Source organism: Pelodiscus sinensis, chromosome 3 (assembly GCF_052426305.1).
Source record: "Pelodiscus sinensis isolate ZL-2025 chromosome 3, ASM5242630v1, whole genome shotgun sequence".
Lineage (NCBI taxonomy): Eukaryota > Metazoa > Chordata > Testudines > Trionychidae > Pelodiscus > Pelodiscus sinensis.
Window position 1 is genome coordinate 59,486,288 of NC_143054.1, and position 22,844 is coordinate 59,509,131.

The 22,844-nt window shown below is 45.2% G+C and overlaps 1 long non-coding RNA gene across 1 annotated transcript; it reads left to right on the forward strand.

Annotated features, from left to right (window-relative positions):
* The first annotated feature begins 1,769 nt into the window (after nt 1-1,769).
* On the forward strand, nt 1,770-22,601 carry LOC142827593 (uncharacterized). The gene is made up of 3 exons (XR_012902277.2): nt 1,770-1,905; nt 13,780-13,847; nt 22,429-22,601. It is a non-coding gene; the product is annotated as an uncharacterized LOC142827593 (long non-coding RNA).
* Nucleotides 22,602-22,844: the final 243 nt, after the last annotated feature.

Consider the following 22,844-nt stretch of genomic DNA (forward strand, 5'->3'; position numbering starts at 1 on the left):
GGGCTTTGCCGGAGAAAAGCGCCAGTCTAGATGGGATCTTTCGGAAAATAAAGCCTTTTCCGGAAAATCCCTTATTCCTCTTAAAATCAGGAATAAGGGATCTTCAGGAAAAGGCTTTATTTTCTGAAAGATCCCATCTAGACTGGCGCTTTTATCCGGCAAAGCCCTGAGCCGGAAAAAAGCGGCAGCCATGTTCATGCAAATGCCGCGGGGGATATTTAAATATCCCCCGCGGCATTTGCATTTCTGACTTGTCTCATTAGCGTCCCTTTTCCGGAAAAGGGTGCCAATGTAGACACAGCCAGTCTCCTTTGCCCTTTCTTTGGCTATATCGAGACTGCATCCCTCTGTTGAAATTGCTAATGAAGCAGGGATTTAAATATCATCAGCATAAACATGGCCACCACGTTTTTTCAAAACTGAGGTGTTTTTGGTTTTTTTGAAAAGGGCAATATTGAGGGAAAAATGTATTCCTCAAAAAATGAGATTTACAGGATCTATCCAAAAAGGCTTTATTTTCGACAGATCTGCGTCTAAACTGCCTTTTTTTTTAGAAAAAACTCTGTTTTGAAAAAAGCGGCAGCCATGTTTATGCTAATGAGTCATGGGATATTTAAATCCCTGCTTCATTAGCAATTTTGATGTACCTAATCTACATCTCTCTGTCAACAGAGAGATGTAGTCTAGACACACCCTTTGTCTGCTGATCTCTAGAGAAGTAGAGTCCCTTCAAACTTCTGTTCCTGTGCCTCTGACTTGAAATACTGTAAGCTCTTCCTTGGTCATAACTGGCAAATCTTGCACATCTCAAGCTCAATATGTAATCATGTCTTACTAGTTTCAAGAACTTTTTAAAAATATTGCTCCCACCCCCAAAAACTGGCAATAAGATGACCAATAGCAAAGAAAAATTGGTAGTGTGACTTATTCACAGACTTTCCCAATGTCATTTTAGCCCCAGATATTAGAGTGATAAGGAAAGTATGGTAATATCTTTTATTAGACCTCTTTTGGTGGGTATTTAAATTCATAACTCTTCTAGAAACAATGGACTTAACACAGACACTGGTTTTATGGCTCATTACAACAATTTTGTATATACCCTATTGTCTGTTAATCCTTAATGCCCACTTGAGTTTAAGTAGTTTCCTACAGTGTGTACAAACCTCTTATGTTTAACAGTCTGTATTACTTTGTATTTAGCTCAGACACTCTGGTAACCTTCTACAAACCTGAAGAAGAAGAACTCTTTGAAGCTCAAAAGCTTGTCTGATCCACCAGCAGAAGACAGCCCAATAAAAGATTTTAATTTACTTACCTTGTCCTCTTCAAAAACTAGCAGAAAGTGACTATCCAAATGAGGACAAAGATGATGCCATCTGACTGATACTTTCAACTTGAAATCCAATCTGTGTTTTAACCACCATATTAAAACATCAGATCTTACACGTGACCCAAATTACTTTTGTAAAACCAGTACATCTGACCAATGACATTTTCCCATTTTAAAGATTTTGGGCTGGGTCTACAAAAGGACATAATCATTTCAATGCCTCCCTTACAAGCTTTAGCCAAGTATTTAAGGTACTCACCCAGAATGCAGGAGACGTTGGTTTAAGTCCCCATTCTGCTTGATAGGAAGAAGGAACTTGAATAGAGTGTTCCCACCTCACAGGTGAGTGACCCAGCCACTGAACTATGAGCTATTGTGATGTAGGGCTCCCAGTGTCTCCTGTTGCAGCCATTCCAGATTGTATTATATTATTAAATACTAATTGGGGGTAAAGAGAGTATGTGAATGACTCTAGAGCCCTGTACTTAAGAGTGCTCTCTGAAGAGATGTGAAACCTCTTTTCAAATCATCTGTCAGAGAGAGAAACTGGACCACAAACTTCCAGATCCCAGGTAAGTTCCCTAACTACTGTGCTAAAGGTTATGCAGAAGGATACTACTCCTGCTGCTGCCTCCTCCACCTCTTCCTCGCCACACACACCCCTATTTTGTACAGAATTAGGCATGTTCAAAGCAGGTTAACCCAATCAGGTCCTGCAGGTGAGCTGGATGGGAGACTGTCTATCTTCACCTGGTTTCAGGATCATGCTAAGGAAAATTGATTAATTAGTCAGCTACACCCAGGACACAAGGACATGGAGAACAAAAATTGCAATCCAGTGCTCCGTTCCTATACCCTTCCTCTTATTGTTCCACAAACAGGAGGCAAGTGGCCTTCACATGAGAGCCCTGTGTCTCTGCAGCAGTACTCCCTTCCCAAATGCCAAGGACACAGCTTCAGTGGAGGCAGGTGACCATGGCACCACCTTGCTCTCTGTGGGAGTTTTCATTAATGATCTGTAGGAATTATCTAGGCACATTTTCTCCTATATTCTAGTTTGTGTTTTTCATTAGTTGTTTAAAGCACCAATGAGCTTAAAATATCAAAATACTTAAGGATCAGAAAGTTCCAAGTCCTGCTCCAAAACAGTGCATGTGCCATAACAAGTTTTCCAATGTTGTGCTGTTTACATTAAAAAATTTATCCTTGCTACCTAAGGTTTCAGTCACATGCTCTAGCACTATCCCCTAAGTGCACAAGCCAGACACCGGTTATATACTGTGAATTCAGTACCAATAAAAGAACTTCTGGTTGAAGGCATTTCACCCAGGCTTCCTACTCAGAGAGCAAAACTATCACTAACATAGAGCAGGTCAAGAAAATATATATAAAGTCAACCAATGTTGTATAAGGAAAACCACTGGCTGCTCCTCTGGGATTCATATGGATGTTTTGAGCCTTAGTATTTAGACTCCAGATAGGTATTAAGCATTCCTGGAGATGGAAATCCTATATCATGAAAGAGTAGAGTACCTGAGGGAAAGCAAACAAAATATTTGATTGAGGAGTGAACCTTGCTCCCATGTTTTGTACCCGATTCATTTCCTCTATAAAGAGGCAGGACTAAACTTGAGACCCTTTGTACATACCATACTCAGGAGGGAGAGATTTAGGGTTCAGTTTAAATAATGTATGATGTTTGTATGAGGAAGTAATAACTGTGACTCAGGATATTATCGCTTTTTTATTCGATTCACTAAAAGGTCAGTAAGTATAAATGACTAGGAAAGGAAATTTTACAAGAGGAAAAGATTCAAATCGTGCCACTTCCTGGCAACAAGCCTAGAGCAGGAGTTAAGCATTACATAAGCCGATTTTGCTTCAAAAACACTCATCTGAGAGTGATTGAACACTGAATAATATCGCAGTCCTCTTTCACTCACATTTAACAGAGGTCACTCTGAAGGCATAATTTATGCAGCCCAGGGTACACTTACATTCATATCTGATACTCAGGTTTTCTAATTTTACATTTAGATTAGGTGGCATACAAAGAAGTTTATGGAGTTCAAGTACTTTATACATATGAAAGTATTTGATCAAAGAAAAAAATGATAATGTACATTAGCACACAGTAAAGATGTCTGTTCACAATTTCACAAGAACTGGACCATGCAGATTGCCTTCCCCTGACAAGACTTTAAGAAAAAGCAGTATAACTACAAAGCAAGGTGCTAAGGAGAGTCCTTCCATTCACCCAAAGCACAGCAAAAATCTTCACTGAGGGGCATCATGGAAGTCTGAACCAGAACTGTCAGCCCCAAAGCACAAATCTCTACCACTTAAGCTAAATGAGTAGCTCCAGCAGATAGCAGCAGTAAAAGTGTTCTGTGAACTAGCCACAGACAGTTAATACAAAATACACTTTAAACCTATATGTTAAAGGAAGGGAAATTATGACAGTAGTTAAATATACAGAGAAAGCTATCATCCAGCTCAAACAAATTAGTTAAACCCAGTATCAGAAGTTGTGTAATCTGTCAAAAGCTTTTCAAATAAACTTTAAAAACAACAAATGGTCTGATAGCATTAACAAAACATGTAGATGGTATCATGAGCTTTCGTGGGCACAGCCCACTTCTTCAGATGACCAGAGTTTTGAGTTTAGGATATGCAGAGTCAAAATAAATACAGAAGAAGGGGGTGGGGAAAGAAGCTTTTCAGTTTGTCACCTTTCCAGTAGTTCAAAACAATTTAAAGATAAAGATGATTTTTTTCTCCATCTAAATTTTCTCCTAGGTCAACTGCATAGTAGTAAAGTTTCATAGTTGAACCTTTCAAACTTTAATAAAATATTACCCTTACCTCTTATTAAATAATTGTATAACTTGGTGAAAGAAGATCTCTGAACCATCTGCCATCAGGAGGGCCACCGCTTCACTTTTACTCCTCCAGACAAGGTAGTTCAGCTTTCTTGCCAAACCCCCGACGGCTTTGTTCTTAGGGTAATGAAAAGTCCATCTCTCAATATGGGGCTCTACACACCCCTTGGCCCAGGGATTCAAAAGCGGACATTGACACAAGCAAGCCTTCACCCCTCAGTACAAGGGCTTACAAACAGCTCTTCTTCAAAATCCCATTAGTAGAGTTCCCTGTCTCCAATCTTCTCATCAGTCTTGGGTTACCAGCTGAAAACACATTTCTTTGGATACTTTTCCAAGCATTTTGGCTGTTCTTCATACTCTTTGCCTGTAGAGATCCAAATGCAAGTCCTTCTCCATTTAGGTAGAAACACCCCTCCCCTAACAGGTGTAGCAATTATCTTAAATATACACATTCATCCCAGATCCTTTGTGGCTTATAGCTTCCATAGTCCCACTACACTACAAATCCCAGAATGCCTTGGCACTAGAACCTGCCCTTAAAGGGTCAAAACACATTTCCTTATGCTTGACTACTATGTTTAACTATTTTTGTACAACATTTTTGGAAGCGTCATAAGATTTGAGGGATTTAAGTAAAGACTGAAAATGTGAACTTTAACAGGAATATGATGTTAAACCATCCTCACCCAAGATAAAAAAATTAAATATAATTTTAACATTATAAAAATTAATGGTAATATGAATGATAACAATTACTTGCAAATAGCAACTGTAAATATTTTAATGGTGGACACTGAATTTAGTAACATACCTTCAACATCCATCAGCTGTTAATGCAAATATACACACCTACAGACATCCAAACCATGCTATATTTCTTGCTTGATATCAAGAAAGCAACACACTCTATTTTCAAATGTCCTTTTCTTAAATGTTTCCAAATCAAATTTCCTCAAGCATGATTAAGCACAAAACCATCACTCAGGACTACCCATTTGCCGCATCTGAAGTTTTAAAAAGAACTCAGAGTTATAACATTACAGAAAAAGTGTTTGAACAGCAGAAAACAATATTACTTTGATGTTCATACAACTAAAAAACATTCACATGGATTTTCTATTGAACGGTTCAAAAGAACTCAAATCTGGCTTGATAGTGGACTGAAATTTCTAGAGTGCCTCTATAATAGTTATAATCAACTGAAAAGAGGGGTTTAGAATTAAGTGTTAGCTCAGCCTAATCTACAACATTCCAGCAGGTATATGATACCAGGGAGTTCAATAAGCAAGCATCGCCTGTTGGCTTCACTCTGACTTCATGACTGACATCTGAAGTTGCAGTGGATGGTCATATTGTGACTGGATTAGTTTTCTGCTGCCATACTGTGTTTTCTGCTGGTCATTGCTCAATGTTTTATGGGAATCAAGCTGTAAGTCAGATCTACAAAAAGGCTAAAGGCAGAAAGCTGTATGCACAGTATTAAACCTTAAGAATGAGTTGAAGTGGTATGTAGGCCAGGTGATCTATTATCTCAACTTTTTAGGTGTAACAGCAGCCACCTTGACTCTGATATTTTGTACTAGTGTAACCTCACATCTACTGGGTATGGTTCACTGTCCCATGTAGTAGTACTTAGGCCACTAGAGAGAGAAAGAATAAGTTTCTTCTACCGCTTTAACTGCGAGCTAGCTGGCTTTTAACACATGCTGTGGAGGCTCATGCACTAAGTTCCAGAGGTCCCAGGTTCAGCTCTGTCTGTCAACACTACACTAGCACTTATGAATTTGAGAATGCTCAGTATAAAAATGCATTTTTAATGTTCCCACAAATGAACAGATTCTTTCACAACATAAAGCATTAAGCTTAAATAATTAGAATAGTGAGAATTTAACACTAATAGCCCATCCAATCACAGGATAAAACATTTAGTCATTGGGTTGGAAAAAGAATGAGAATTAGTATACACTGTAAGAGGCAGTCTTGATGACAGAATGCTTGTCTAAATATACTAGACAAATAAGGGCTCAGAGAAAGGATACATCCCAGGTAAGGACCTAAGGCACAGAGGTTATGTCTACTCTGCATTGTAAATCTGGAACTGTAGAATTTGAGCTTGTGAACTCAATATTTCCCAGACCCGCACTGCATTGTAAGTCTGTGTTTACAATGGCTGGACTAGGATCTCCCCACATCTATGCCAATGCCTTCATATTGCATGACAAAGACTTTTTGATTAGGATCTGTGACTTAACCTGCATCCACAAAGCAAAATGACAGGCTTTGGGCTCTGACATCTTCTTGCACAGCTCTTGGACTTAGGTTGAGAGTTCTTGAAGACCTAAATCAGACCAATAGAAGGGAGAAGTAGGCTCAAACCCTGAGCCAATATTCTGTTAAATTAGGGAATAAATGGCTTACTCAAGATCTCGCCAAAGATATGTGGATTTTGAACCCACCCATGATGTGGCTTAACCCCCAATCACCTGCAAGGTAAGGGATGGAACCCCAACTAATTATGCTACAGATTTGAGGGATAGCTAATTAACTTATTGCCTCCTGGCTGCAGGAGGTGGAGCTAGGCCTTAAAAGAAGACTGTGGAAGAAAACCACATATACATGTCTCTCCATAAAAGGACTGGGGTTAGAAACCCAAAGAAGTCCATCAAGGATGACATTTTGGGAGGGTCGGGGGGCAGCAGCAGTGCTCTCCAGGACACAGCTTGCTTTTCATCCTGTTCCTGAGATGCTAAAGGAGTGAGGTGAAAGTGCTTCCATTCTGAGCATGCCTCTTACACCTGGCTGGTGACCTTCCTTCACCAGCCAAGTGTGAGAGGCATGCACGGAATGAAAGCACTTTCACCTCACTCCTTCAGCATCTCAGGAACAGGATGAAAAGCAAGCTGTGTCCCGGACTGCATGGCTGCTGACCCCCAACTGTCCCGAAATGGCACCCTTGAAGGCCATGGAGACAGGATTGGTACCATGTGGCAAGCCATAGAAAAAGGTACATCTTTCAAGAGAGGAATGCACATGCAGAGGAACGAAATTGTAAATGAAGCACGGATTTGAATTTCCCGTGCTTCATTTGCATAATCACTTCTGGGCGCTATTTCTAAATACCCTATTTCAAAAAAAGAAACACTGTCTAGACGCAGTTATTTCGAAAGAAAACCCTTTTTTCGAAATTACCATTACTTAAGGGTAATTTCGAAAAAAGGTTAAGTAATGGTAATTTCAAAAGAAGCGTTTTCTTTTGAAATAACCACATCTAGACAGCATTTCTTTTTTCGAAATAGGATATTTTGAAATAGCGCCCGGACGGGATTATGCAAATGAAGCCTGGGAAATTCAAATCCGCGCTTCATTTGCAATTTCATTCCTCAGCATTTGCATTCCTCTCTCGAAAGAGGAATGCAGTGTAGACATACCCAAAGAGAGCAAGACATAGAGAAGAGAAGGCAGGACTCTCTTATGGGACGAAATTTACAGGAGCAGCTTCTGTGGGATGGGGCCCTGAGACAGTATTTGCAAGTGGAGAAGAAAAGACTTCAATAGCCCAAGAAGACAGAAGAATTACTTGTTTGAACTATTGTTGGAGCTTGACTGTAAAGGGCTGCACTGAGGTGAGAAAGCTGGAGGGTTGAGTCACTGAAGAGCTGGGGTCTGAGGAAGGCAGACTGCAGGAGAAACTGGAGCCAAAGATAAAACCAACATCTTGCCCCAAAGCAAAGGGCTGTTCCAGGGTGAAAGAGCACTGCCACACCTTCTCTTCTGAGTCCTGTGCCAGAGCTTTAGCCACAACTCATCCCCTTTCTTCATTCAGGACTTTGTATTAGCACCATTGGGGAGGTATTTTTTTCCAAAAGAGTTATAGGCACCTCTGTGATGGACTGGGCCATGTCTGGGCACAGCTGAGGGTGTCTACTCAGGGCAAATTGCTCAAATCCGGGGCTTTTTACAGCCCCCAGACTGGTGACCTCTCCAAACAGGCCACAAACCAGTCCCACAGAACGCTTCAGCTGCCTGCCTGAAGCCTCACGAGCAAAACCCCTCCGACACCCCAGCAATATCCGTGCCCCAGATGGCCATTGGCCTCATACACAGGTGGGGGAGGTTCTAGCACCCAATCCCACCTACCCCGAACAAGTTCTGTCCGGTTCCAAGAAACCAGCCACAGATCCCTGGACAATTTACCCTCTGGATCTTACCCACAAATCACGCTGGGCCAATCCTTTAGAATCTATATCTAAAGGTTTATTATCACAAGAAAGAAAAGCATGAGAGTAAGGTTATTAAAGAATAGTACGTTACATGCACCGAATCTCCCAGTCCTCGATGCAGGCTCTAGCAGAGATGTTACAGCTGCTGGTTTAAAAGTCCTTGTTGCACATCCTAGAATCAGGATGGGTTCACAGGTCTTTCCGGCTCTTCCATCCCTGCAATGCTGCCTCTGGGATGAAGTGCTGAGCTGAGAACAAGATGGCGTCGACCACATGGCCTCTTTATACCTCTTTCCTGGTCCCTTCTTGGCTGTAGCAGGTCACCTGGCCAGCGGCCAATCTCTGTGTTCCCTGCTGGCAGTTCTCAGGTGACAGCCCCCATTCTTTAGGTGTGTCCTTGGCCTAGTGCCATTGTCCCACAGGGCCTCGCTAATTAGCATGTCCACAGGCCCGGCCCTGCCCAGTGCTCAACCACATGCAGGGAAATCTTCAGTATCCATACAAGTACATGCTAATAATTGCACACACAGACATTATACAAACACATGAACAGCGTACATAGGATTATCAGACAGTAAGCTTCTATTCAATACCTCACATGGCCCCCTTCTATACCATTTTTGGGGCCAACACCCCCACCTATGGGTGCATCAGTGATCTGGCTGCTCCCCTCAAGATCCAGTAACGTGACAACCTCACTTCACAAATTAATAACACAGGGTCCCTGTCCCACGAGGTGCACAACTGAACAATATATAACAGCGGTAGACAACACGTGGTTCCATCTGCTAAGCACGGATCCCCTGCTACCCACCTCCCCCACATGCCTCACACACTGGGGCACTAGAGCCTTGCACTTCCTATGCTTCTCCACTCAGTCCCAGCACTTTCAGAGGAATCAGTTGTTCATGGTATTCCATCTCTAGGAGGGAGGTTGAGGCATGAGGACAAAGCACAAATCAGGCAATTTATGGCTTCTCTGAAAGTGTAGGGAGGAGGAGGAGGAACAGATATGTGTGGGACTCCAGCCCAGTGCACAAGAAGTGCATTGGGGAGGGGACAGCCAGCAAGTTCATGGGCTGCAAGTGGTACCCCAGTGGATCACAGGCCGCTACAGCCTAGTCTGGTGAAGAAGGGCCACTCATATAGCTCATCCACTATTCATGGTTGCCCATCCGTGAGATATAACAAAAATGAGACCAAAACAGGAGGGATGAGAGTAACAGAACTTTGCAGCTACTCAAACAAAGATGCATGCCCAGCTTGGTGGAGTTATTCCATAAGTACTTTAAAATATAAGATAAATAAATGTCTTAAAAGATTTTCAACTTACTTGTTGTGGGCATTGCATTACAGTCAGGTCTCGAGGAGGACTGGAAAGAAAGATTGGAAAGGAGGGTAGGTAAAATGCTTGCTAAACCAATTTTGGGAGGACATTCTAGGTCCACAGAAAATTATGGGGAAAACACGATGTCATGTTACAAGAATTAACTTGACTCTTGGTGCTTCTCATGTGCCTTCTCTCGAAGATCTTGGTTCTAGAATAGAAAAAAAAAGTCTCTAGTGCTTCAGCCTCGAACCCCAGGCCATGATCCTAGTATTAAGAGGCCCTACTTTGTTTTTTTCTTGACCAGGAAAAGTAGTCAAGTCTAAGTGAGGCTTAGTTAATATATGATAGCTTTACCTGATCTGACCTTTACTAGTTTTCTCTGTAGATCCATAGTAGTTAGCCTAATTTTAGCTATTTATGTCCTACTCTAAGTTGTGCTAGGGCAATGAAGGACAAGATTGGTACACACTCTGATGCCCAGAAGATTTAGTATAACATACATATATGGCACTTTTGAAGTGTTTTAAAAATAAAGATTAAAATAAAATAGTTTTTGAGCAATGTAAGGCTCCCGAATAATACATATCAATTAAAAGAAAAGAAAGTATCACATTTGGCAAACAAAACCCCATTTCTTTGAGCCCGTGTAAAAGGCTTATATGTTCTGCTTTTAAATCCAAGTACCCATTTACCAAACTCAGCCTCTCTCTTGATTGTTGAAAATCAGTTCAGCAAATTGGACTGAACTTATAAAAATAGTGATTTTACCCCTTTACAACAAAAAATTCAGTTATAATCAAGTAAAGTCCCCATTAAAGGTCAAATTTCACTTCTAGAGTTACTTAGAAAAGAAAATCTGTCAGAATCTGAGCAGTTGGAAGCAGTTATACAAACTGCTCAGCTGACAGAAACTGAAAATCACATGAAGAAAATATGACTGTGCCTATCAGCAGCATGGCTCAATATGCTGTTTCATGTAGAGGCCAGGTCTGTATTCAAGGAAAGGTGCTCTCACAGAGACATTGATCCTTTAGGATATATAACATGTTAGCTGCTTGACAGCGTCATGGAATGAGAGAAACTTGCAAACAAAGTGCCCTGAGCAACCAGCAGAAACTTTAGCAGCCCTTAGCACAGGTGGTAGTAAAAGCTGATAAATGTATGGAGCAAGCTTTCCCATTAGGAGTACTCAAGGGTGTCTGTAAACTATAAAGATTAGTCTGCTTGGAAGTTTACCTGTGAGCTTCTGTTGTAGATGCACAGTATATCATTATCTTTAGCCCATGTGCTAATACAGAAATAGTGCACACTGCATACACAATCATTGAGGCTTAGATATAGTCAGGGTATTTCTATAAAAGTCACAGACAGGTCAAGGGCAATAAACAAAACACTAATAGGCATATAACTTGTCCTTGACTTTTACTAAAAATACCCTGACTAAATTTCAGCTGCTGGGGCCCTGGGTTGATGTTGCTGTGGGAGGCCCCAGGGACTGACAGCTGGCTCTTGTTCTGGTAGGGGGCTTGAATGCCCCAGGCTGCTCACTGCTTTGAGGCCCCCTGGAGGGCTGCTCTGACAGTGTCTGGAGCTGGAACTGAGACTAGAGCTTGGGTGGCCCCTGAGAACAGCAGCACTAGCCATTGCTCAGGCATCCCCAGGACCAGCTGCCTGGGATGTCCCGTGCAGCTGGCTATGGGCCATCCGAGGAACTTGTCCTGGGGCCAGCTGCTTGGGCAGCCCTGGGATCGGCCACACCAGCAGAAGTCACAGAGATCCCAGAAAATAATGGAGTCCATGACTTCTGTGACCTCCAGGACAGACTTACAGGCTTAACAATGCTTCACACCTGACCCACAGACCTCCCACTCTTACACAAGTTACATTGACAATGTTTTGGTCCCCAGTACAGTATTTCTTCTCAAATTCCCATTTCATTTATTTCTGGTGATTCACATCAGCCCAACATTGTGTTATACACACCAAAGCCAAACCTTGAGCTCAGCAGAGAGTGAGCTCTCAGTCTCAATGTAAAACTTTTGTTTCAGCAACTTCATTGGAACTCATGCTTACAGGAGTTTGATATCCTGCAGACATGTTAGTTGAATTTTTTGCTTGTGAATGGGAAGTACAGCCACTGTTTACCACCTGCCTAATGAACTCAATTCAGACAGGTACATGGTGAAAAATAGTGTTTTGAAGGACTGGCTGATCAGAACTGTAACTCTATTAACAGTTTCCTGAAGTTTCACTGAAAATGACAGTAATAACATTGTTATCATAGAACATGTCAGTTCCAATGAGGCAATTGTCTTGCCCAGTTGCTTTTCTGCTTGACATACTCATTTTGCTTTCTTGCATGAAAATATTTTTATTTATAAATGATTTACAATGTAGTTTTCTAACATCAAAAATAAATTCTACTGATGTCTGTGGAGTAGTTTGTCAGTGAAAAGCACTGAAACTGGAATTCACAGGCAAATCCATTTATTGCAGTCTCCAATGGGTAGTAGTTAGATACCTGAACACAATTTGGCACAATTGGTAGCTTCTACTCAAGAGGAATTCACAAGTGAGCTAATACAAATATGTAAAAAGCTATTGCCAATCTCCATTAACTTTATTTCATAAAAACACACATGGGTAATCAGAAAACTCCATTAGCTTTCACTGCAAACTGGATGGTTTGTGATAGAAATGTAGCCGTGTTAGTCTAGGGTAGCTGATACAAAATACAGGACTATGTAGCACTTTAAAGACTAACAAGATGGTTTATTAGATGACGAGCTTTCGTGGGCCAGACCCACTTCCTCAGATCAAATAGTGGAAGAAAATAGTCACAACCATATATATCAAAGGATACAATTAAAAAAATAAACACATATGAAAAGGACAAATCAAATTTCAGAACAGAAGGGGAATGCGGGGGGGGGGGGGCGGAGGGAAGGTAAATGTCTGTGAGCTAAAAGATAGCTTCCCCAATTATCACCTCTAATATCATTAGCTCACAGACATTTACCCTCCCCCCCCCCACATCCCCCTTCTGTTCTGAAATTTGATTTGTCCTTTTCATATGTGTTCATTTTTTTAATTGTATCCTTTGATATATATGGTTGTGACTATTTTCTTCCACTATTTGATCTGAGGAAGTGGGTCTGGCCCACGAAAGCTCATCATCTAATAAACCATCTTGTTAGTCTTTAAAGTGCTACATAGTCCTGTATTTTGGATGGTTTGTGACACTACCACTTACTACATCTGATTATATGCAAGAAAACAGAGAATCAGGTAATAGAATTAATGTAATTTTTTTTAATATACAATAAAGGATTCTGTCAAATTTCTATCCTGCCTACCTAAGAAATAAGATGGAAAATGGATTAACAAAATTTGATTCTCTTTATTTGATCTCTTTGGTTTTCTTCCTCTCTCTCTGACAGTGGTTGACAAGAAATGTTAACTTCAACACCTGTCTAAAGCATACATTTTAAATGCCTTAATCTATGCTTTTATTACTTAGCTTTTTGCAATCTGTTTATGCAGTCTAATCCTGGCCCTATTGAACCAACAACAAAACTCCCATGACTTCACTATTTTCTTCATTTTTTCTACATTCTTTAGATTTTTAATAGTGTGTCCCTTTTTGGTTTTCCACCTGCTCCTAAAAGCATCACAGGTTTTTCTTTTTCTTTTGCCAATTTTGATTTATGACAAAAAGTCCATTACTTTCCCCTGAAATGGAACAGACCTTGTATTTCATGGGCTGGTTAACAATACAGTAAGGAGATATTCCTCCCACTCCAACTGCATTCAGGAATGTGTAGCCTTCATTACAGATGCATTTACTGTTGTTATCTCTACTACAAGCATATCCAAAATTTATTGTGATCATGAATCTACTCTATGCCATCTTGTCTGAAAAATATTTCCTGAAGTGTCTTTTTTTATTTCTTTGGAAGTCCATAATGAATTCCTGTGATCTTCTCTGACCATATATTTCTTTCTTCTCAGTTTAAACTATGTCTGCAGTGGAAGTCAGAAAAAATCCTATACATTTATTGGGAAAGCACAAACAAAAGGTTAGTGGTTATCTTTTCAGATGCCTTTTGTATAATTTGTTTTAATCTTTGCCACCCTCATCACTCTTTTTACAATGTTTCTATACATCTACATGAGTCTCTTTTGAATTATCCCTCCTTTCATCCAGTTGTTCTTTATCTTCCTGCTTGACAAGCAAACTTCAGATGCAGTGAACAATGAGAACACTTCAAGCATGGTTTGCAAGAATAAAATACAGCATCTGAACCCAGACAGAACAAATGGTCCAGCCTCAATCTGTAAGGAGAACATGTTCTATATTTGGTGGATATATTTTCCCCACACAAACAGAATTCTACTGAGATAAAATACTCAAGCTATGAAGTGCAGTAAATATAGCACAATGCATTCAAAGCAGCAAAAATCCTCCAACATATCTGTTGACTGTCTGCTGTCAAGATTACTTCCAGTCAAACTGCAAACCTAGCAAAAGATAATGATAAAACATTTGCCAAGTGCCATTAAAGAAGCAAATATGCTCAAAGCTCATTCCACAAAATGAGCACATTAAAATATTCAGACTTCAAGAAACACACACACACATCCCCGGAACACTATTGTATTAGACCTTTTGAAGTGCAAAGCTGTTGTTTTATTACTCTTCTTGAATCCACTCTCTTCTTCCCTCTCAAGAGGCAATCCCCCTTCATTATTGACTCAGGGTAGAACAAAATATCACCAGTCCAATGAATGAGCAGCATATTTATAGTCCAGCCCCAAAATACCTTTGAGTAGTATCATGTCATTTTGAACATAAATTGGAGTAAAAATTCACCCTCCTTCTCCAATAGGCCACAAAAGCCTGATCCCTCAATGCACATGTGGTCCCTGGCTTGTCTGGATCCAGCCCTTGGAGCTATGGGCTCCTACTCCCTCCCCCCCTCCTGCCCCACGGGGATCCCGCACTGGCACTCCAGCCTCTGTTGCGCCCTGCCTGATTGATTTTTCTGTGGGTCACTGGTCCTCAGCCCAAAAAACATTCCCCACCCCTGCCATAAAGGAACAGGGGGAGACAGCATGACACAACACTGAGGCTAAGTCTAGACTGTAAGCTTCTTTCAGAAGAAGCTTTTCCGGAAGAGATCTTTCGGAAAAACGTCTTCCAAAAGAGAGCATCTACACAGCAAAAGCACATCGAAAAAGCTACCACTAAATGGACGCTATCTTGCATTTAAGCTGTGATTACAATGGACAGAGTGGCCACCAGAGCACCTGTGCCTTTTCCTCTTTCCTCTTCTTTCGAAAGAACTCCCTCTTCCCCATCCACACACACCTTTTTCTGAAAGAGCTGTTTCGGAAAAAGTCTTCTTCCTCATAGAAAGCGGTTTACCAATGTCAGAGAAACCCCTCTGTTCTTTTGATTTTTTTTTTAAAGAACACGATTGCCGTGTGGATTTAACGAGTTTGTGTCAGAAAAACACAAACAAGCTTATGCTCCTACACTTCAGTTAGTCTATAAGGTGCCACAGGACTCCTCGTCGCTTTTGTCAGAAAAACAGTTGTTTTTCTGAAAAAACAGCAGCGTAGACATACCCTGACACAGTAAAGAGGAAAAACAAAAATGTGAAAGGAGCAATTGGACCAAATATACAACGCAAGAAGAGTGCACAGCGAGGGAGTGAGCAACCAACAAATCTTTATACAAGGGAAGTTTGTCAATGTTGCAGAAGATGCAGCAAGATACCAAACCACAGCTAGCAACAATGTCCTAAAAGAGGGCAGTTTAGAAGAGGAATGGGAGTGGGGGCTACACTTAGCATTCTTTAAAATTAAAGCAAAAAAACACTCCCTGAGAGAAACAAAACGTCAACAACAGAATGAGCTGCTGATGCCCAGTGACAGAATGAGGGCTATTCAGTTTATTGCACCCAATGCAGCATGTATGATTACTTCCCCTATAGGCAGGTGGCATATGTGTGCATTCAGTGCAAGGAGTTCCTGGCCCTCAGAGACTGTGTACAAGTTTTAGACACCAGAGTGACTGAACTGGAGGTGCTAAGAGAGACACAAAGGAACACAGAAGAGACTTTCTGGGACATGTGATTAAGGCAGACACATCTCTGAGGGGAGGGGAGATTTCACTGTGTGATAATAAAGAGGAGAGGGTAGAAGTGGTTCAAATACAAATAGGATCTGATAAGAAACATAAAAATGAAATTCCAACTGTGAAATGAAAAAGAATTCTTTTCAATTACATATTGTAATGGCAGACAGCTGAAAAGTGGCACTTTTTTAAAACAACTTACATGCAAGAAGTCTAAAGAATAAGATGAACTAGAGTGTCTTATATTAGATGACGATATTGATATAATAAACACCACAGAAATTGGTGGAATGAAGATAATCAATGGGACAGTAATACTAGGGTAGAAAATATATCAGAAGGACAAAAGAGGTTGGGCAGGTAGAAGAGTGAAAGAAAGCATAGAATCAAATGAAGTAAAAATTTTAGATGCACCAAACTGTGCCATAGAATCTCTAAGGAGATTAATTCCATACACTAAGGCTACGTCTACACTGGCATGAATTTCTGGAAATGCTTAAAATGGAATACTATTCCGTTTTCAGTTTTTCCAGAAAAGGAGCGTCTACATTGGCTGCGGAGTTTTCGTGATAACAATGCGCTTTTCCAGAAAAGTGCGTCTAAATTGGCGGCGCGCATTTCCGGAAAAGCAAAAGCCTGGAACCATTTTGAAGAGGCAAAGGCCACCAGACCTTTCCGGGGGCGGGGCCAGAGCTCCGTCCAGACGCGTGGTTAAAGGGGTCTCGCCAGGCAGCCATTGGTCTCGTGCTCCCGTGCCTTGGGACCTCTGGCAGGGACTGGCACCCTTCGCAGGGTCGGTGGTTGCCCTGTGAGTTTTGGGGACACCACCCTTTGGCCCCCCATCAGCTTTTCCCAGCGTTTTGTTTTGTCTTCCCTGCTCTGTCTGCTATGGAGCCGTGGGTGGCCATGTACCTGCTCGGGCCCCTGTTGGACCTGTACAGGTGCCTGGAGCTCGTGCTGCAGGCTGGTGCCCTGCTGTACACATACCAGGAGGCAGAGATCACCTTGGACTCCCTCACCAGGGAGGTCCTGGCAACTGTGTGGCATCAGCACCCCACTGTGGAGAGGCCCATCTGGACTTTGGAGACCAGCACCGACTGGTGGGACCGGGTGGTCCTCGGATGATGGGACGACTACCAGTGGATCCGGAATTTCAGAATGAGAAAGCGGTCCTTCTTGACGCTGTGCACCTGGCTCACCCCCGCGCTGCAGAGAACCGCCACCCGGCTGCGGGCACCCATCCCCGTGAACAAGAGGGTTGCCATCGCGCTCTAGAAGCTGGCCACACCGGACAGCTACCGCTCAGTGGCACACCAGTTCGGGGTGGGAAGATCCACTGTCGGAGTGATTGTCATCGAGGTAAGTCCCAGGGGGAGTGGGATGGGGGGAGGGTGCTGCATTCCAGTCCCAGGGACAGCCAAGACTCCAGGGGTTTGGGCCGTCCCTCCCTTGCACAGGCCCACTGGTGGGGGGGGGGGAGCCCTGGGGGCCCTGGTGTGTGTGTGTGTGTGTGTGTGTGTGTGTGGACAGAGGGAATCAAGGGGGGGACCCAAGGGAGCGCACACTCACCCCTGGCTGTATGTGATGTGTTCCCTTGTGTTTCTCTGCACCCTTCTGCAGGTTGTCCACGCCATCAATGATGTCCTGCTCCCGCGAATCATCCGCCTGCGCGACTTGGATGATACCATGGCTGGCTTCGCTGCCCTCGGGTTCCCCAACTGCGGGGGAGCCCTGGACGCCACCCACATCGCTATCCGGGCCCCAGAGCATCGAGCAGCCCATTTCATGAACCGAAAGGGGTACTGCTCCATCATCCTGCAGGCCCTCATGGATCACCGGGGCCACTTCGTGGACATCAACGGGGGCTGGTCCGGACGGGCACACGACGCCCGCATCCTCCGGAACTCAGGACTGTTTCGCAGGTTGGAGGCGGGCACCTACTTCCCCCGGAGGGACTTGACTGTCGGGGATGTGCCTATGCCCATCTGAGTCGTCGGGGACGCGGCCTACCCCCTGATGCCCTGGCTCATGCAGCCCCACACGGGGCAGCCGGACCAGAACCGGGCCCAAAACCCAGTGGAGCTGGCCTTTGGACGCTTAAAAGCCCACTTCCGTTGTTTGCTCACCCGTCTCGACATGGGTGAGCAGAATGCAACGGAGGTACTGGCCGCGTGCTGCGTGCTCCACAACATTGTGGAGCGCAGTGGGGAGGCCTTCCTTCCTGAATGGGTGGCAGCTGAGGCACAGACCTTGGACCAGCCCGACACAGCTGCCATCCGCCAGGCACGCCAGGAGGCGATGCGCATTAGAGAGGCCTTGGTGGACATGTTTGCCCAAGCCCCATAGTAGGGTCGCCTGGGTCACCTCAGACTACTCCATCCCATCTCCTACCCTTCCCCAGCTCCTCCCCTTACCTCCCTCCCCCCCAATAGTAAAGCGTCGGGTCACAGCACATCGGCCGTCATCGTGACTGTTCGTCGGGTGCGTCGGGCGTAGTTAGGGTTTTTCTTTTAAGTTAGGCTAGGGTTTAGGCCACCATCGCCTGTCCTGAAGAACAGCCAACAGGATTTGGGACTTGTGCGGAAGGCTCATGTCAGTGCCATCTTCGACGGATCTCCTGGCTCTTCCTCTCCTGAGGCCCGGAAGGACCAAAGGATTGAGGTGGCCAGCTTCACTGTCATCTTCTGTCGAGGGATCTCCTGGCTCTTCCTCTCCTGAGGCCCGGAAGGACCAAAGGATTGAGGTGGCCAGCTTCGCTGTCATCTTCCGTCGAGGGATCTCCTGGCTCTTCCTCTCCTGAGGCCCGGGAGGACCAAAGGATTGAGGTGGCCAGCAACACCATCAATCGTCCTCCCTGCACCTAGACTATGTTTCAGAATCTGTACTGTGCATCTTTTAACCATTTGTGCTTGTTTGTTGCTATGTAACTATAGTTTGTGGTTTACATCTTTACTGAAAAGTCTCAGTATTTCTTTATGCGCCACAAACCAATGACCACTGAAAAAGCCCCTCCCCGCCCCCGGTGATAGAGTCATGAATTTGTTGTCCACAGTTTGTAACCCTGTTAAATTGAAGTGGGTAATTGGCATCTCACATCATTTCTTACAGTTACTAGAGGAACACAATAACCACACAAAATTCAAGTGAAAACAGAACTTTTTATTTACAAAGGAGGGGGGAGGGAACCTTTAACTGGAACGGGGGGGACCTTTAACTGGGAGAGGGAGGGGGGGACCTTTAACTGGAACGGGGGGGGATCTTTAACTAGGAGACTGAGGGGGGACCGTTAACTGGGAGACGGAGGGGGGACCTTTAACTGGGAGACGGAGGGGGGGACCTTTAACTGGGACGGGGGGACCTTTAACTGGGAGACGGAGGGGGGGCAGTTACTGGGACGGGTGGCCCCTGTGAGCACCCCTCCGGGGGCGGACCTGCCCACGCTGGGCAGACCGCGTCGGGGCAGGCTGCACGGTGAGGTGGCCACGAGTAGGAGCACGAGTAGGGGCACGAGTAGGAGCACGAGTAGGGTCAGGGTCAGGAGCAGGGGCAGGGAGAGGAGCAGGAGCTGGGAAAGGAGCAGGGATAGGAGGGGGCATGGGCTGTGCTCTGGGAGGGATGGCGGGGGCATGCGGTCCGGCCATGACATAGTGGATGGCATGCACTAAATGTGCCGTCAGGGTGCCCATTGTGGCGAGCATCTCGCAGCATTCCTCCAGGAAGGCAGCCCAGCCCTCCTGCCACCACTCCTGGTCCCCCTGCACCCGCTCCGCAATTGAGGTCTGGATCCCCTCCACCGCGGTGACGTGACGGCGGAGCAGCTGGTCCCGGTGTCGGAGCCTCGGCCTCCGGGCTTGGGCAGCTGGGGGTGCCGCTGCTGCTGGAGTCGCGGGTCTGGTGCTGGGTCCTGCTACAGGGAAGAGAACAAAGGACGGGTCAGTCAGGCAGGCCGTCCACTGTCCCCACACCTCATGCCCTCCACCCCGGAGCCCAGGTGACCGCACAGTTGTGTGGCTTGGGCCCACTCGGTTCCCCTCCTGCTCCCGTGTTGTATGTTGGCAAGGAGGACCACCCCTGGAGTAGGGTCCTCCCTCCAGTATTGTAAGCACCGGTCTGTATCCTGGCCCCATGGAGGGCGGGAGGGTGCTTGTGCTGCGTTCACCTGTGGAACTCCCTGCCGGTGGAGACTGTGAAAAGCTTTGGGCTAATCAGTGGTGTTTGACAGGGAGCGAGATGCATCCCCACGGCAGTGCCTGGGAGCACACCTGTCAGTGGCAGTCTGGGCTCTCAGATCCCCTCGCGTGGGATATCTCCTGGACGGAACCAGAAGAGTGACTGGGTGGGGGGATGTCCAATCCTTGCAGCAAAACTCAGGGGCCCTTCTCCCTCCCACTATCCCTTCTGCAAGCCCGGTAGCCCAGGGACAGGTGTGGCCATAGTGGGGACTTCCCTCGGGGAACCTGCCAAGGCACCGGGAGCAGGTGAGGGGCTTGGTGGGGGTCCACGGTCACAGGACTGTGACACTGCGCTTTTCCCAGGAGCAGCTGGCTGTGCCTCACAGCCAGGCATGGGACAGTGTGCCGTTCTCTGTGCTGCACCCTTGGTGGAGCAGCGGGCTCTGGGCTGAGTCCCTGGGGCCCTGGCCGGTTCCAGCCAGCATCCACTCTTCCCCCTGGTCCCGCCGAATGTGTGTGAGCAGCACGGTCCCAGGCGTGCCCTGCAGCTGCCTGCCACAGCCACCTGCCGCTCGGTCACCAGGCTGCACATGCTGCTAACTGCCTCATGCTACGCAGCCTGCAGCTCACGTGGCCTGAGTGACATGCTCTCTCCCTCCCCCCTCCGGGCACCTGGCTCTCCCCCCCCCCACCATCCGCCCCCCGCCCTTTGGGAGTATAACCTGCAAAGACTCACCAATGGGTTCCTCCCCGGCCTCAGAGGAGCTGCTGGAGGGGGCCTGCTGGGTGGCAACGCTGGCCTCCTCTCCTGACGCGCCGCCACTGTCCTCTCCCTCCTCCGGCTCGGTGGGACAGTTGATGGGGGGGTGCTGGCAGGTGTCCACAGGGACAGCTGGGGCTTGCGGGGCTGGCTGGCCCAGAAATGAGTTCAGCTGCTCAAAACAGGGGCAGGCATCGGGTCCTGCTCCCCTCCCCTCCGAGGCCCGCACGTGCCCCAGCCGCAGCTCCTTCACCTTCGACCGCACCTGCTCTCAGTTGCAGCCGGGGTGTCCTTGCTGGGCCAGGTTCCGTGCCAGACGGCTGTATACGTCTGCGTTCCGGCGGCGGGACTGCAGGTCATGGAGACCCTCCTCCTCCTCCCACAAGTCCAGGAGGGTCTCCAGCTCCCTGGGGGTCCAGGATGGGGCCCTGCATTTGTGGCCCCTGGGGGATTCCTCCCCTGCCCCGAGTGACGGTGGCTGACCACCCGGAGCTGCCATGCCTGCGCTGTGAGGTGGCTGGGCAGCACAGTTGGCACATGGCAGAGCTGGGAAGGGTGGTCTCATGTGGGCTCCTGCCACGTGCGGCCATTAGCGTCCGCGCTCTTTAAGACCTCGGGTTACCCGGAAGTCCGCGGGGTCTCCCGCCGTCCAAACTGCTTTTTTCCGTTTCTTCTGCTTTTCCGGAAAAGCTGTCTACACTGGCCCTTTTCCGGAAAAGCTTTTCCGGAATACGGACTTATGCCGAGCGGGAGCAGAATAGTGTTTCCGGAATAGCGGCTGATTTTGTACAGTAGAGCATCATTGCTATTCCAGAAATTCAAGGGCCAGTGTAGACAGCTCACAGCTTATTCCGGAAAAGCGGCTGATTTTCCAGAATAAGTGGCCCAGTGTAGACACACCCTAATAGTAAGAATATAGCAGCCAGGATACATTACCAACTGCCTGACCAGGATGGGGATAATAACCATGAAATCATAAGAGAGATTAGAGAATCTATAATTTAAAAAACAAACAAACAATAATAATGGGACATTTCAACTATGCCCATATTGACTGAGTGCATGTGAGCTATGGAAGTGATGTAGAAATAAATTTTTGGACGCCTTAAATTATTGTTTCTTGGAATATCTAATCCTGGAACCCACAAGGGCAAAGGCAATTCTTGATTTGGTCTTAAGTGGAGCACAGGATCTGGTCTAAGTAGTAAATATAGTTGGGCCACTTGGTACACTGTTTAAATTAAATTTAACATTCCAGTGGCAGAGAAAACATGACAGCAGCCCAACACTTAAAAAGTGGAAGCTAAATTTTAATGAGGAAAATAGAAAGGAACATAAACTATGGCAGAGGTATAAAAATATAATCTTCACTTTTTTGGGATTTCTTGAAGAGCTAGTCAAAGACACAAATGTAATGGCAAAAAATAAAAGTACATCAGAAGCAGAAAGCCTCTGTTGTTAGGCTAGCATGAATGTGTCTGTAAGATGGAAATTGCACTCCCAGCTCCAAATGTAGGCATACCTGGATTGGCCACAAATTCATCAGTCTCTCTGGTGCTCCACAGTGTCTGTATTTATCCTTCCAGATCACATAACTTATTTCCAGCATAGCCTGCACTTCAGAGAAAATTCATCCTGGCTTCTTGCAAGAAGGAAAACAACCATTGCAGATCACAATGCTGCTCCATTACTGGTCATCACAGAATTGAGGCACAGAGGCAGTTTGGACAGACCTGGTTCAACACATCACCAATCTGAAACAAAAATGTTCCAATTTGATTTAATAAACCAAAATGAAACGTTTAAATGAGTGAATATTGAAATATTGTTAACAAGTCAAGACAAAATGCTGACATTTCTGAATCAAATGTTTTCAGAGCTTTTCAATCTGCCACAAAAAATTTTTTTTTGCCCAATTTGGGACAAAAAAATATTGAGATGTTGGAATTTCTTGCAAGATGGAATTTCTGATTTTCAATCATCTCCTTTTAGTTCACATAAT